Raw genomic sequence first — 10,811 nt, 5'->3', positions numbered from 1 at the left:
TGAGCAACTGTATTTACATGACTTTCATTGTGTTGCGCTTTTCTGAGTTTTATGGGTCTCTGGGTAGCTCCAGACCGCTCTTTGACGTCATTGAAGGTAGGCGTATTTTACTGCTGCTGTCCTGGGTTTTTTTCAGGAGCGCGTGTTAAGGTGATTTTCACCAGATGAGCGATTGAGGTCAAATATTTTGTCCAGTTTTTTACTGTAGAAAACGTTTAAAAATGTTCTTGTAACCTTCACTGAACAAGGATCATGTATCCAAGAAACAGGTAGACTAAAGAAAAGTTACCAACTTTTGTGTGTTATTGTTGTTGATGATGGTTTCTTTTTTTGTTTGTTTGTTTGTCTGTTTTTTAGGAATTGTTCATTGATGACCCCCGGATTATTCACAAAGTTTAGAGCCTTACTTTTGGATCTGCTCATGATACCTTTTTTTTTAAAAATAAGACTTTGTGTATGGAAAAGAAAAAGAAGAGTACTTCACTTTGCCATGTATCGTCGTATTTCTCTGTATTATGAAGTGATGGTGTTACTGTTTGTAGCGATAGTGTTCTAGGGTTAAACAAAGTGAAACGTTTTTGAAAAGTTTTTTTTCTCAAGACAAACTCATCCCTTGGGATGATTACCATCCTCTGATCCAATAGGCACGGCTTCACTGAAAAGAATCAGCTCTCAAAATAAATGAAGTTAACAGGTGGGGATTTCATTACTGCAAAATTTCACATGCCAAGAATTGTGAAAAGAAAGAACTTGATGGGTGCCAGTTTAGCTCAGAGGTTAAACCATGCTCCCTGTGTAGAGTCCTAATGCTCTCCTTCCTGTTGCTGACCATCCACTTTCCAGTCATCTAAATAAAGACGGAGAAGCCCAAATATAATCTTTAAGACAAAACTATTGTCAGAAGGGCAGCTTCGATATTATGATTGTCGTCATACTAAAAACAAAGCAGATACAAAGAACAGATTTGGGGGAAAAGTTTTACCCCCTGTGCTCAAATTTAGCCTTGAAAACGCACAAAAGTGTCATGAAATCAGGTTTTCTGCACCAGAGTTTGATAATAAAATGGAGTTTAGCTGAAATCAAGCATAAACTGACAGAAACAGAGAACTCCTGCAGGGAAATCTGGTCATTTCAGGTCTTGTGTGTGTGATTGTGCATGCTGAGTCTGATTAAATGCATGCTAAGTAGCATTGCAGAGAAAAGCGCCCAGAGACGGTCTATCTGAGCCTGTTGAGCGGTGATAAGTGAGATAATTTGTGTTAATCACATCCAGTCATTAGAGAGCCATCTGAAAAACAAACGCAGGTCCTTTTCATTGAGGCTTCTTTTCAGCACCTCCACAGAAATCTCCCACTCCGCCATCTGACAGCGAGGCAGCTGCACGCCGCTGAATGAGAGTGATTGTCTCTTTTCTTTTAATCAGCATTTAGTGAGTGCGAAAACGCAGAATTTCCCCTCTTCACTCTGCAGGCGTTTTTTTTTTTTTTTTTAAGGCTTGATTGTGGTTTAGCTGCAGAGAGACTTGTGATTTATGTCCCAACACATTTCATGCTTCTTTTTCTTTACCCCCCTTTTTTTTCTTTTCCAACCAAACAGCTTTGTGCAAATGGTGTAAGGAGAGCTCCTCTGAGATTTGTCTCGCACACTTCTCAGCTGAAGCAAATAAAAAAACACCTCAAGTCAATTTGGAAGTGACCGGTTAAAGTCTCGCACAATCGGCCCTGTCTGCACCGTGTCACCTGGAGTGGAGGGGTGGGAGGAGAGGTCAGAGGAGGAGATGAGGAGGGGAGAATAAAAAGAAGGAGTCCCAGCCGTCAGGTGAGGTGACTGACGGGGGAGTGAATGGAGGTTGCTGAAGAGGACGACGGGGATGCCAAAAACAAGGGGGAGGAGGCATGTACAAGTGCATTTTAATCTAGTCGGACCTCAATCCTGATAAAAGGAATCTGTCCATCTCTCTCCCCTCCATCCTGGGGGTCATCAATCACACGTGTCACTGGCCTGCTCGGGTGGATGCCGGAGTCTCGTGGGAGCAGCAGGGCGAGAGCTACAGATGCCGTCCAAAATGGAAAAGCCAGAGTGATGAAGTGGGAATATGGTGGGAATGGTGACAGGTCTGACGGCAGATGACGCTGTGCGGGGAAGAGATGAAACAACAGATGCAGAATAGTTATTAGAAGATCCTAAATTACTGTGAGCACATAATCAATACAGAAAAAAAACATCCCTCAAAGCTGTTATCTCACAGAGTTAACTAGTCCACATCCATACTCATTAATGTAAAGTCAAAACAGAGCTGGTCTGATTTAATCTCTATCAACAGATATCAGTCAGACAGGATTTCCATTTCTTGTTGTTTCAGAGAGCTTTTCTCTCACGATGATCAGCTGACCATTCTTGAAACCAGTGTGGGGAAATGTCATCATTTATCATGACCTTCAAGCTTTGATTAATCACATAAATGTAAAACATTGTTTATAGAGAAAATTCCTAACTCAAGTGCCTCACAAACATAAAACAATTTAAGGAAAATAAAACAGGTATAATCAACAAATCCTCCAAAAAAAGGGTGAAAAATCATATTTACCAAAGATAGAATGGTGAATAAACTCAGGTAAAGTCTGGAAAAGCTCCCAGACAAATATTTAGGTTTAGAAGAGACTGAAAAGTGAACACAGAGTCCACGTCCTCAGGAAGCTGGTTTAGAGTTTCAGATCTGAAAATCCTCAGTTCTTCACATCTGTTTTAAAGGGGGCTGTGAGGAGTTTAAAATTGATCTTGCACCATCTTCTAGATGAATGCCTGATCGTAATCCACACTTTAAAATGAGATCATCAGCATCAATATTACAGGTTACAAGTTATATCTAAATGCTACTTCTTAGCCTCCTGATCGGGCCAGGACTGGATTGATCTGTGGCAAGTCTAGGTCTCTGTGACAACACCACGACGGCTGACGAAGTTCAGCAGTGGGAAGAGAGATCTGTGTTCTTCTCTGATGAAAACAATTTCTGTGATTAATTTTGTAGTGATGGTTGACACTGGAGCCTAACTGTCAGACAGAAAAAGGACAGAAGAGCAGAAGAAAGATAAATGGGTCTGTTGAAGCCACTAATACAGAATACAATATAAGTTCTTAACTTTTGAATATTTTTATGTTTTTTACATTTGATATTGAAATTTAATATTTGAGTAGCATTTCTCCGTTTGTGTGTACGTGTGTTGCTCTTAAAGCCACGGCCTCTGTAAAGTGTCTACCAATGTCGTGATGGTCTGTTGTGTCAGAGGAGGAGTGCAGTTATAGTAAAGATACGTTCGAGCAGGACGAGGAGCAACGTTTTTCTGACACTGTGAGGATGTAAATTTTTGTTTAGGAAGGATAGGAGACTAATCATTTTTGTAACCTCAGCTTTATGTCCGTTTTTTTGTGTGTTCATCACCATATTTTGGAAACCTTGAACCAGTGTCACTTTCGTCTTTGGATCAAGAACATCCAAGTCAGAAGTAATACGTCCTGCTATGAAGTGGCAAAAGAGCTTTGTTTTTTAATTAAGTTGGCCACTACAGGGTCTATACCAACTTGAGAGTCTATCAATAAAATGAAGAGTGAGGTTACGTTAGCTCTGATTGGTAGATAACTGGCAGGACATAACCAGGATTCATTAACGTTACATATAGCAGACATGTCTTAGAGGACCGGGCTGCCAGCTGCACTAAATATAAACAGCTACTAAACTACTTACAAACTGACAGTGTTTACTTGTTATCATGTTAGCCTACAGATACGTCGGCGCACTGGGCTGACAATAGCGCTACATATAGAAGGCTACTACAACTTTTGCTTGTTGACACCATAGACTGTAAAAAAAAGGACTTCATCTTGCTTGTCCCCTCTAACCACACCACAAAAACTGCTCCCCCTGGTGGCTGGCTGCAGTTTAGGTAAAAAAAATCTGTCTTTTCAGTCATTCAAGATGTGCTGTGGTCAAACTTTAAAAAATTATTACACCTCGTAGAAAAGTTTCTCGCGTCAGATGGTTGTGGTGATTTGAAGATATCTATGGCTCCTTTGTATTCATGTCCTTTTTTTCTGAAGATTTTCATTTTCATGAGTTATATGAGGTTAAAAACAAGATTTTATGTCACATTTAACAATGATTGAAGGCCAACATCCTTGTGAATTTTTTTTTGAGATTGTAAAATACGTCAGAGGCAGAGCCAAGAAGTAATTAGACTTTAAAAAAAAAAAAATTAGTATTGTTTTTGTCTCCCAGAATCCCTCATCGTCTGAACTAAGCAGACTCTGGCTGCACAATGGCTATTAATGGCTGCGCCTGTGTCTGGGGTATTTTGGCTTCAAAACTGTACAATGGTGAACGGCAGAGCCACACTGTCCACTCTATAAACAGTCTATGGTTGACATGTTTCAAACAATACCTCAATGTAACTGTGCTGATAATGACCTTACCTCTGCACGTTGTATCCAGTAAAAAGTTGTCTCGAACAAAGAAAATTTGTTTTGATCTGATCTCCATTTGATTCCAAAACAAACACACACCTTGCTCAAAGTCTCTGTGACAGTGTGCAGAGACTCTGGGCCAGAGGGTGGTGAGGCAAAAATTAAAACACATCCTCCTCACAGCATCTTGAAGGAAAGACACAGACAGTTACCTGAGTCCTAGCTCCCAACACAGTCAGTGAAGAACATGATTCTGGTCCTGAAGTTTGTCCTTCCCAGGTCCAGACCTGATAATGTATTTGGAAAGTGTCTTGAGGTACCATTTGTTGTGATCAGATGCTATATGAATAAAGATTGATCTACTGATTCATTGATTTATTGATTGACCAACCTGAGGCTGTGCGCTGGCTTTACACGACTGAGAGGTCAGACATAAAACACGGAGAGAAGCCATGAACAGCCTGAAGGTCGAAAAGCAATTTATGTGCATAAAAGATAAAAACTTGTTCCCTTCAGAGCAAAAGATAACTGTCTTATTTCTACGGTTTAATGGTGTGAAAATAATTTAATCATCATATGAACAGAAACATGATAGCTGCATTGGGCACATTTTTCCTTTTTTAAAAAATGATTCTGTTAGCACAAGATAGTTAACCTGCTCCCTCATGGTAGTTTTTTTTTTTTGTGATCTCATCTTTTAGTTCTGTTCAGAGCTTTACAGCTTACTAATCACAGATGTCGAGTTGGGGATGCATCCAACATCTAGTAAGCCTAAAAAGAGGTGAAGATAAAAGCTGAGGTGGAGCATTAGCCGACTTGCTAACAAACACTCTGCCTGCCTGTCCAGTCAGCTGTGTTGCACATAATACAAAGCTAATAACTTAAACATGAACAGTGTACTTGAAAACAGAATTGTTCTTCGTAACCAAAATCTTCTTTTGGTTTTAGAAGCCGTAAACTTGTAACTGTGTTCACTCCAGTCAGCCTCTAGTGGACGCTGGACGAACTGCAGTTTTTAGCACTTCATATTTTAAAACCAGAGGTTGCTGCTCGGTAGGAACATGCAGGGAACTCTCGTAGAGAAGATTTTTGGTTGTGGCAGGTGGAAAAGCTGATGTAATATTTGAGGTGTGGAGTTATTAACATGTGTGAAATGGTCTCTGTATCTTTAAAGAATAAAACAGATCAGCATCCATGATGAACTCCATTTGCACGTCTCAGGTTGTCAGATGAGCTGCAAGGAATGAAAATGGACTGCAGTTTATTTCAAACACACACACACAGATCTCCTGAGAAACATCACTGATTTTTGAGCAAATGGCACACAGAAAAATAAAACTATAGTTATGATTTAGAAAATAAACCACAAAAGATATGGTATCCAGTGACAATCACGCCACTAACAGCAGACTGCAGTGAGTTTAACTGTAAACAATGAGGATGGGGGAAGAAAAGACCTAGAAATGAAGGACGACATTCACAGACTGCACACGCACACACACAGACACTCTCTCACACACACACACACACACACACACACACACACACACACACAAATCCCTCTCATCAGATCTCTCAAGTTTGGAGAGGATTGGTTTCGATATAAGTAATGATTTCATATCAAACACTGTATCACTGAAAAACTCTTATCTAACCAACTGTATTTGTCTCAATTCTCACCAAAATATCACAGTTACTTTATATAAGTCACACTCACCAAAGAAATCCATGAATGAATTTATTTCAGTCGACAGCCACAGTTTGACACCTCCATAAATGTGCGTCAGGTCCTGTTCAGACGACTAGAATGAACCAGGGAAAGTTAACAGTTGTTAACTTTCACTGTTTTATTTTGCACTTTAATTTATTTAAAAATGAATTAGACTCAGGCTGCTGTTAGTTTTATTTTGCACTTTTCATAATTTATTTTTGAAAAATCGTAAACTCAGAGAGAGTTGTTTGTGTTTTATTTTGGACTTAATGTCAGAGGAACTGTGCTGTCTTTGATCAAAATGATCTGTCACCGTGAATTAGAATTTTAAGGATCAAAGATAGATAGGTAGATAGGTAGATAGATCGATAGATAGATAGATAGATAGATAGATAGATAGATAGATAGATAGATAGATAGATAGATAGATAGATAGATAGATAGATAGATAGATAGATAGATAGATAGATAGATAGATAGATAGATAGATAGATCTTGATGTTTTTATATCGTGAAATGAGATTTTAAATGTGACCAGTCAGATCACTGAGGCTTGTTGTTAAAATTTAAAGTCACTTTGTGGAGTTTCTTTTTCTTTTCTTTTCTTTTTTTCTTTTTTTTTTTATCTATTTTAAAATAGTCTCACTTGTACACAGATTTCTTTTCATGATCTAAATGGTGAAATGAGGTCATCGGGAAGAGGGCTGGTTATTTCCTCATGCTGGGATTTAGGCCCCGTTTACACGACAATGTTTCATCCAAAGATGCTCAAACGCTGTAGTAAGCATGCCCGGCCTGCAGTTGTCGCTATAACTGTCTTGTCCAGAAGCCGCTTTTGGAAGATCTCCACCAAGACAGTCCGCAGATTCAGTAGATTGAGCAGATTGAGCAGCACAACATAGTAGCATGGTTAATACAGGTCAGTCACTCTGAAGAGTATCTGTTTGGAGCCCTGCTGGGAAAGTCTGGACCAGGTAAATTATCAAAGAAGTTTTTACTCTTTAGATCATGTTCTTTTGACATACTGTTTTGTATTTGGTCTGAATTGGTAAAAGAAGATAATATCAATGAACAGGATTGAAGTTTATTTATCAGTTTGCAAGATTTAAGCGTTACAGCTAAAAAATTAATGTAGCAGATTATGAATCCATACTCATGAGTCATGTTAGGAACCATGGGTAAGGATTAGGAAACTGTGTAGCTTTGCTAGTTCTTGACCTGTCACCACAGGGGGCAGCATATTTGGGATGTTAAAGTTGTTGGTTCAGAGCGCTGGTTCATCAGGACAGGAAAGCTAAAATAAACCTTTTGTTTTGACTCATTCACACAGCTCTGCTTTTATTGTCTTTGCTGTATTAGGTCCAACTCTACAAGGGTTTTGTGACTTTGCAGGACGCCTGTTTAGAAAGCACTTCCTCTTGGCATGTTGAAAGCATTTTGTGAACAAAGCGTTGGTTCTTTGCTGCAGTAAGTAAAAAATGATCCTGCAGCACAGATCATTAAAATACAGGAGTTTATCACCTCGCAGCGTCTGTCCTGCCGTCCTTGGCTCCTGCCATTGACAGAGACCTCTGCAGGGCTCACCTGAGTTTCTTCCTCCCTGGATGCTCGCCTTGGACTTTGCCCTGCCAATAATGCTGCATATTGCTGGCCTGGGGCCTACACTGCTCCTCCCTATCTGTTCAATACACAATCAACTGATGGTGTCACGGAGGTGACATTGTCTCTACAAGTGTCATTCACTGGCCTTGAGAGCACTTACACTAAATGGCTCTTTGCCAAATAGCCCTTCAGCACTAGCCGGTTCAATTGCACAGTTAAAAGAAGAATTACCTGCCGCGGGGCCTCAAATGGGAGTTCTCGCCTGATAAAGGACACCGGGAATCATTTAGGCTAATGTCTGCACATTAAAGGAGCTTGTTTCGCAGGAGAAGAGAGGAGGCTAAATCACCACATCTGCATGAACAAGGGCCGGAGTAAGCGCCGTCGATTTGCCTTAATTGAGAGGCACGTGGCAAAAAAAGTGCGAGTGTAAGGGTTAAGGGGGGTCACAGAGAAGTTCCAGCTGTAATGCGGCAACAGACTGCCTGCCTCTCCCACTGCGAGGTGGGGCTGGGGAAATGTGGGCCTCTCACCCTCACATACCCTTTGTCTCCTGGCCATCTGCTGGGATTTCATAATGGTGCTGAGGGTGAGAGTGTGGGTGTGTGAGGGAGGTGGGAGGTGGGTGGTGGTCGTGCTGGATAAGGAGGGAGCTGGGTGGTGGGGAGGGGTTGCATTCCGTCACCTTACAACCATCCACAGCACAGAGCGCAGGCAGGCAGGCCGGCCGGGCCACAGGAGGCTGCAGACGCTCTGTCACACAGGCGGAGAATTTACAGCCTCAGTGACCCCACTCAGAGGACTCTCCATTTCCCAAACACTCACTCTGCTTTATTGCTCATTTTGTTAAGGAGTGAAGAGGAAGGTTATTCATAGAAACACAGCAAAGCAAATTAAAATCAACCTGCTGGATTTCAGGAACCCAGTTTTGAGTGAGAGCAGAAGGAAACAAAACCACCACGTATGTAAGAAACATGTGAATGCTCCAAGCGTGCTCAAACATCCTTGCTCCATCATTACAGACAGATGAAATCCTCACCTTTACCTCAGGTGTCTCTTGATCCCAGATGATCAGTGGTCTGATTTGAAGTGTTACGTGTTCTGTAAATATCAGCAAACTCTGCTTCTGACCAAGGAACATGTTCTCCATTAGGGGGCGATGTGGAGGAAATGTGTCAGGATTTAATGTCATGTCAGGATCAGGATCTGGATTTTATCAGGATTGTTTTTCATTTTCAGACTATTTTGACCTAAAAATAACATTTTTACCCCCAAATATTTCTCATTCCACATTATGAACATTATTAATGCACCAGTTTTGGTCTTTTCTGCACCATTTTATGACTTTATTCTGGTCTAGTGTCCTTTAAATGTTTTTTTTCTTCTTCTTCTTCATTTACTTTCACATTTTGATAAATCCATTTATTTAAAGATGTCAGCTGTAAGAGTTGTTGAGTTTCTCCTGAATGTACAGAGCTTTAGCTTTAGAAGTAGCCTATGCACAGTTTAAATTTAGTTCAGTGAGACGTCACTAGATATACTTTGGTTTGTTAGTGATTTGGACAGAAAATGTAAATGTACACATCATTTAGAACATGGTTTCAGTGCCATAATTTATACATTTTAAGACTATAAGTGGACGCTGTATGAAAATGGTCCCCAAGCCACAATATGGCTCTGGTCTGACTTTTTCTTGATACAAGATTGTTTATTTATCTACTTCGCTTATTTTATTGATTTTATTCGATTGAATCAGAAAAAAAATTGGCTAGTTTCAAATTATTAAAAGAAAAGAAATAAGATACTTGAATTGCCAATAAGGTAAAAATCAAAAAAAAAAAAAAAATCTTGTAAAGTTTCATGATGTAAAAACAAAGTATTAATACAAGAAAATAAACATTTACAGTTTTTCTTACTCTTCACAAGCAACACAGACGTCAGTCTTATATGAGAATTTTAACTGAAATTTATTATAAACGATTGTTTTTTTTTTTTTTACCCTGTACTGCCAACAAACTGCTGAAGACCAATGTCTTTATACCAGAGTCATTCCTCAGGTGGGTTACAGGTGTCCTGTCAAACTCCTGCAAAGCAAAGTGCAAATGCAGATGTTACAAGACAGAAACAAGGCCATAATTGTACAATGTGACATAAATTATCTGCTAACAAAGCTAACAAAAATTCTTGCAGATTAAAAAAAGAAAAAGAAAATCTCTTTTTCTCTGAGTTTTTTGCTTTCTCTCTCAAACCTGTTTCAGATCTTACACAGCTGTTTTCTCCTGCTCTGAATTTGCACCTTTTTAATGTTTTATTTCCATTAACCTTGTTCAACACCAGGCTGGAAATAGTTTAGTTTGAATGAAAGTGAAAGAAACATTTATCATCATAGTCTGAACTGGTCAGACCGGGTTAGCCGCCTGACGCTCTGCTGAGATTTACACTTCAACCAGAGATAAAGGAGGACACACACCTACAGCGTGTGTGTTAGCAACGAGTTACAGTCTGAAACTGAAAGCAGCTCAAACTGTTCAGTATTATGGGATGGCATTATCTGTGTTTTACGCCTTTTTCCCCAATAGAGAGGTTTATAATTTTATCTGTCAGAAACAAGTCACAATAAAATCCACAAAGTGATCAAATACAGGGACTCATCACTGCTGAACACTTTCTACAAAACTTTATTTAAGATCCGTACATCTGAATAATTGGGCATTTTCTCAGAAATATCAGATTAGAAATTCAGTTTAAGCCAAGGTGAGAATAATCCTGTTTTTTCAGAGCTCCGTCTTCATTTCAGTCCATTAACGTGAGCATTAAAACCATGTGTTCACCATAAAAAATGCAAATTAGCACTGAGGAAAAATCTGTCTCATTTTGCTAATTGGCACACCCGGCGTGGGACTGTGTGTGTGTGTGTGTGTGTGTGTGTGTGTGTGTGTGTGTGTGTGTGTGTGTGTGTGTGTGTGTGTGTGTGTGTGTGTGTGTGTGTGTGTGTGTGTGTGTGTGTAAAAAGGGAGAAAAGAGAAAGTGGTATTGACCT

The sequence above is a fragment of the Halichoeres trimaculatus genome, unplaced genomic scaffold, assembly GCF_033239565.1.
Source record: "Halichoeres trimaculatus isolate MK-OKI-2021-1 unplaced genomic scaffold, fHalTri1.1 fHalTri1_scaffold_1, whole genome shotgun sequence".
In the NCBI taxonomy this organism is placed as follows: Eukaryota; Metazoa; Chordata; class Actinopteri; order Labriformes; family Labridae; genus Halichoeres; species Halichoeres trimaculatus.
The sequence above is the reverse complement of the archived record's forward strand: the minus strand, read 5'-3'. Positions refer to the sequence as shown.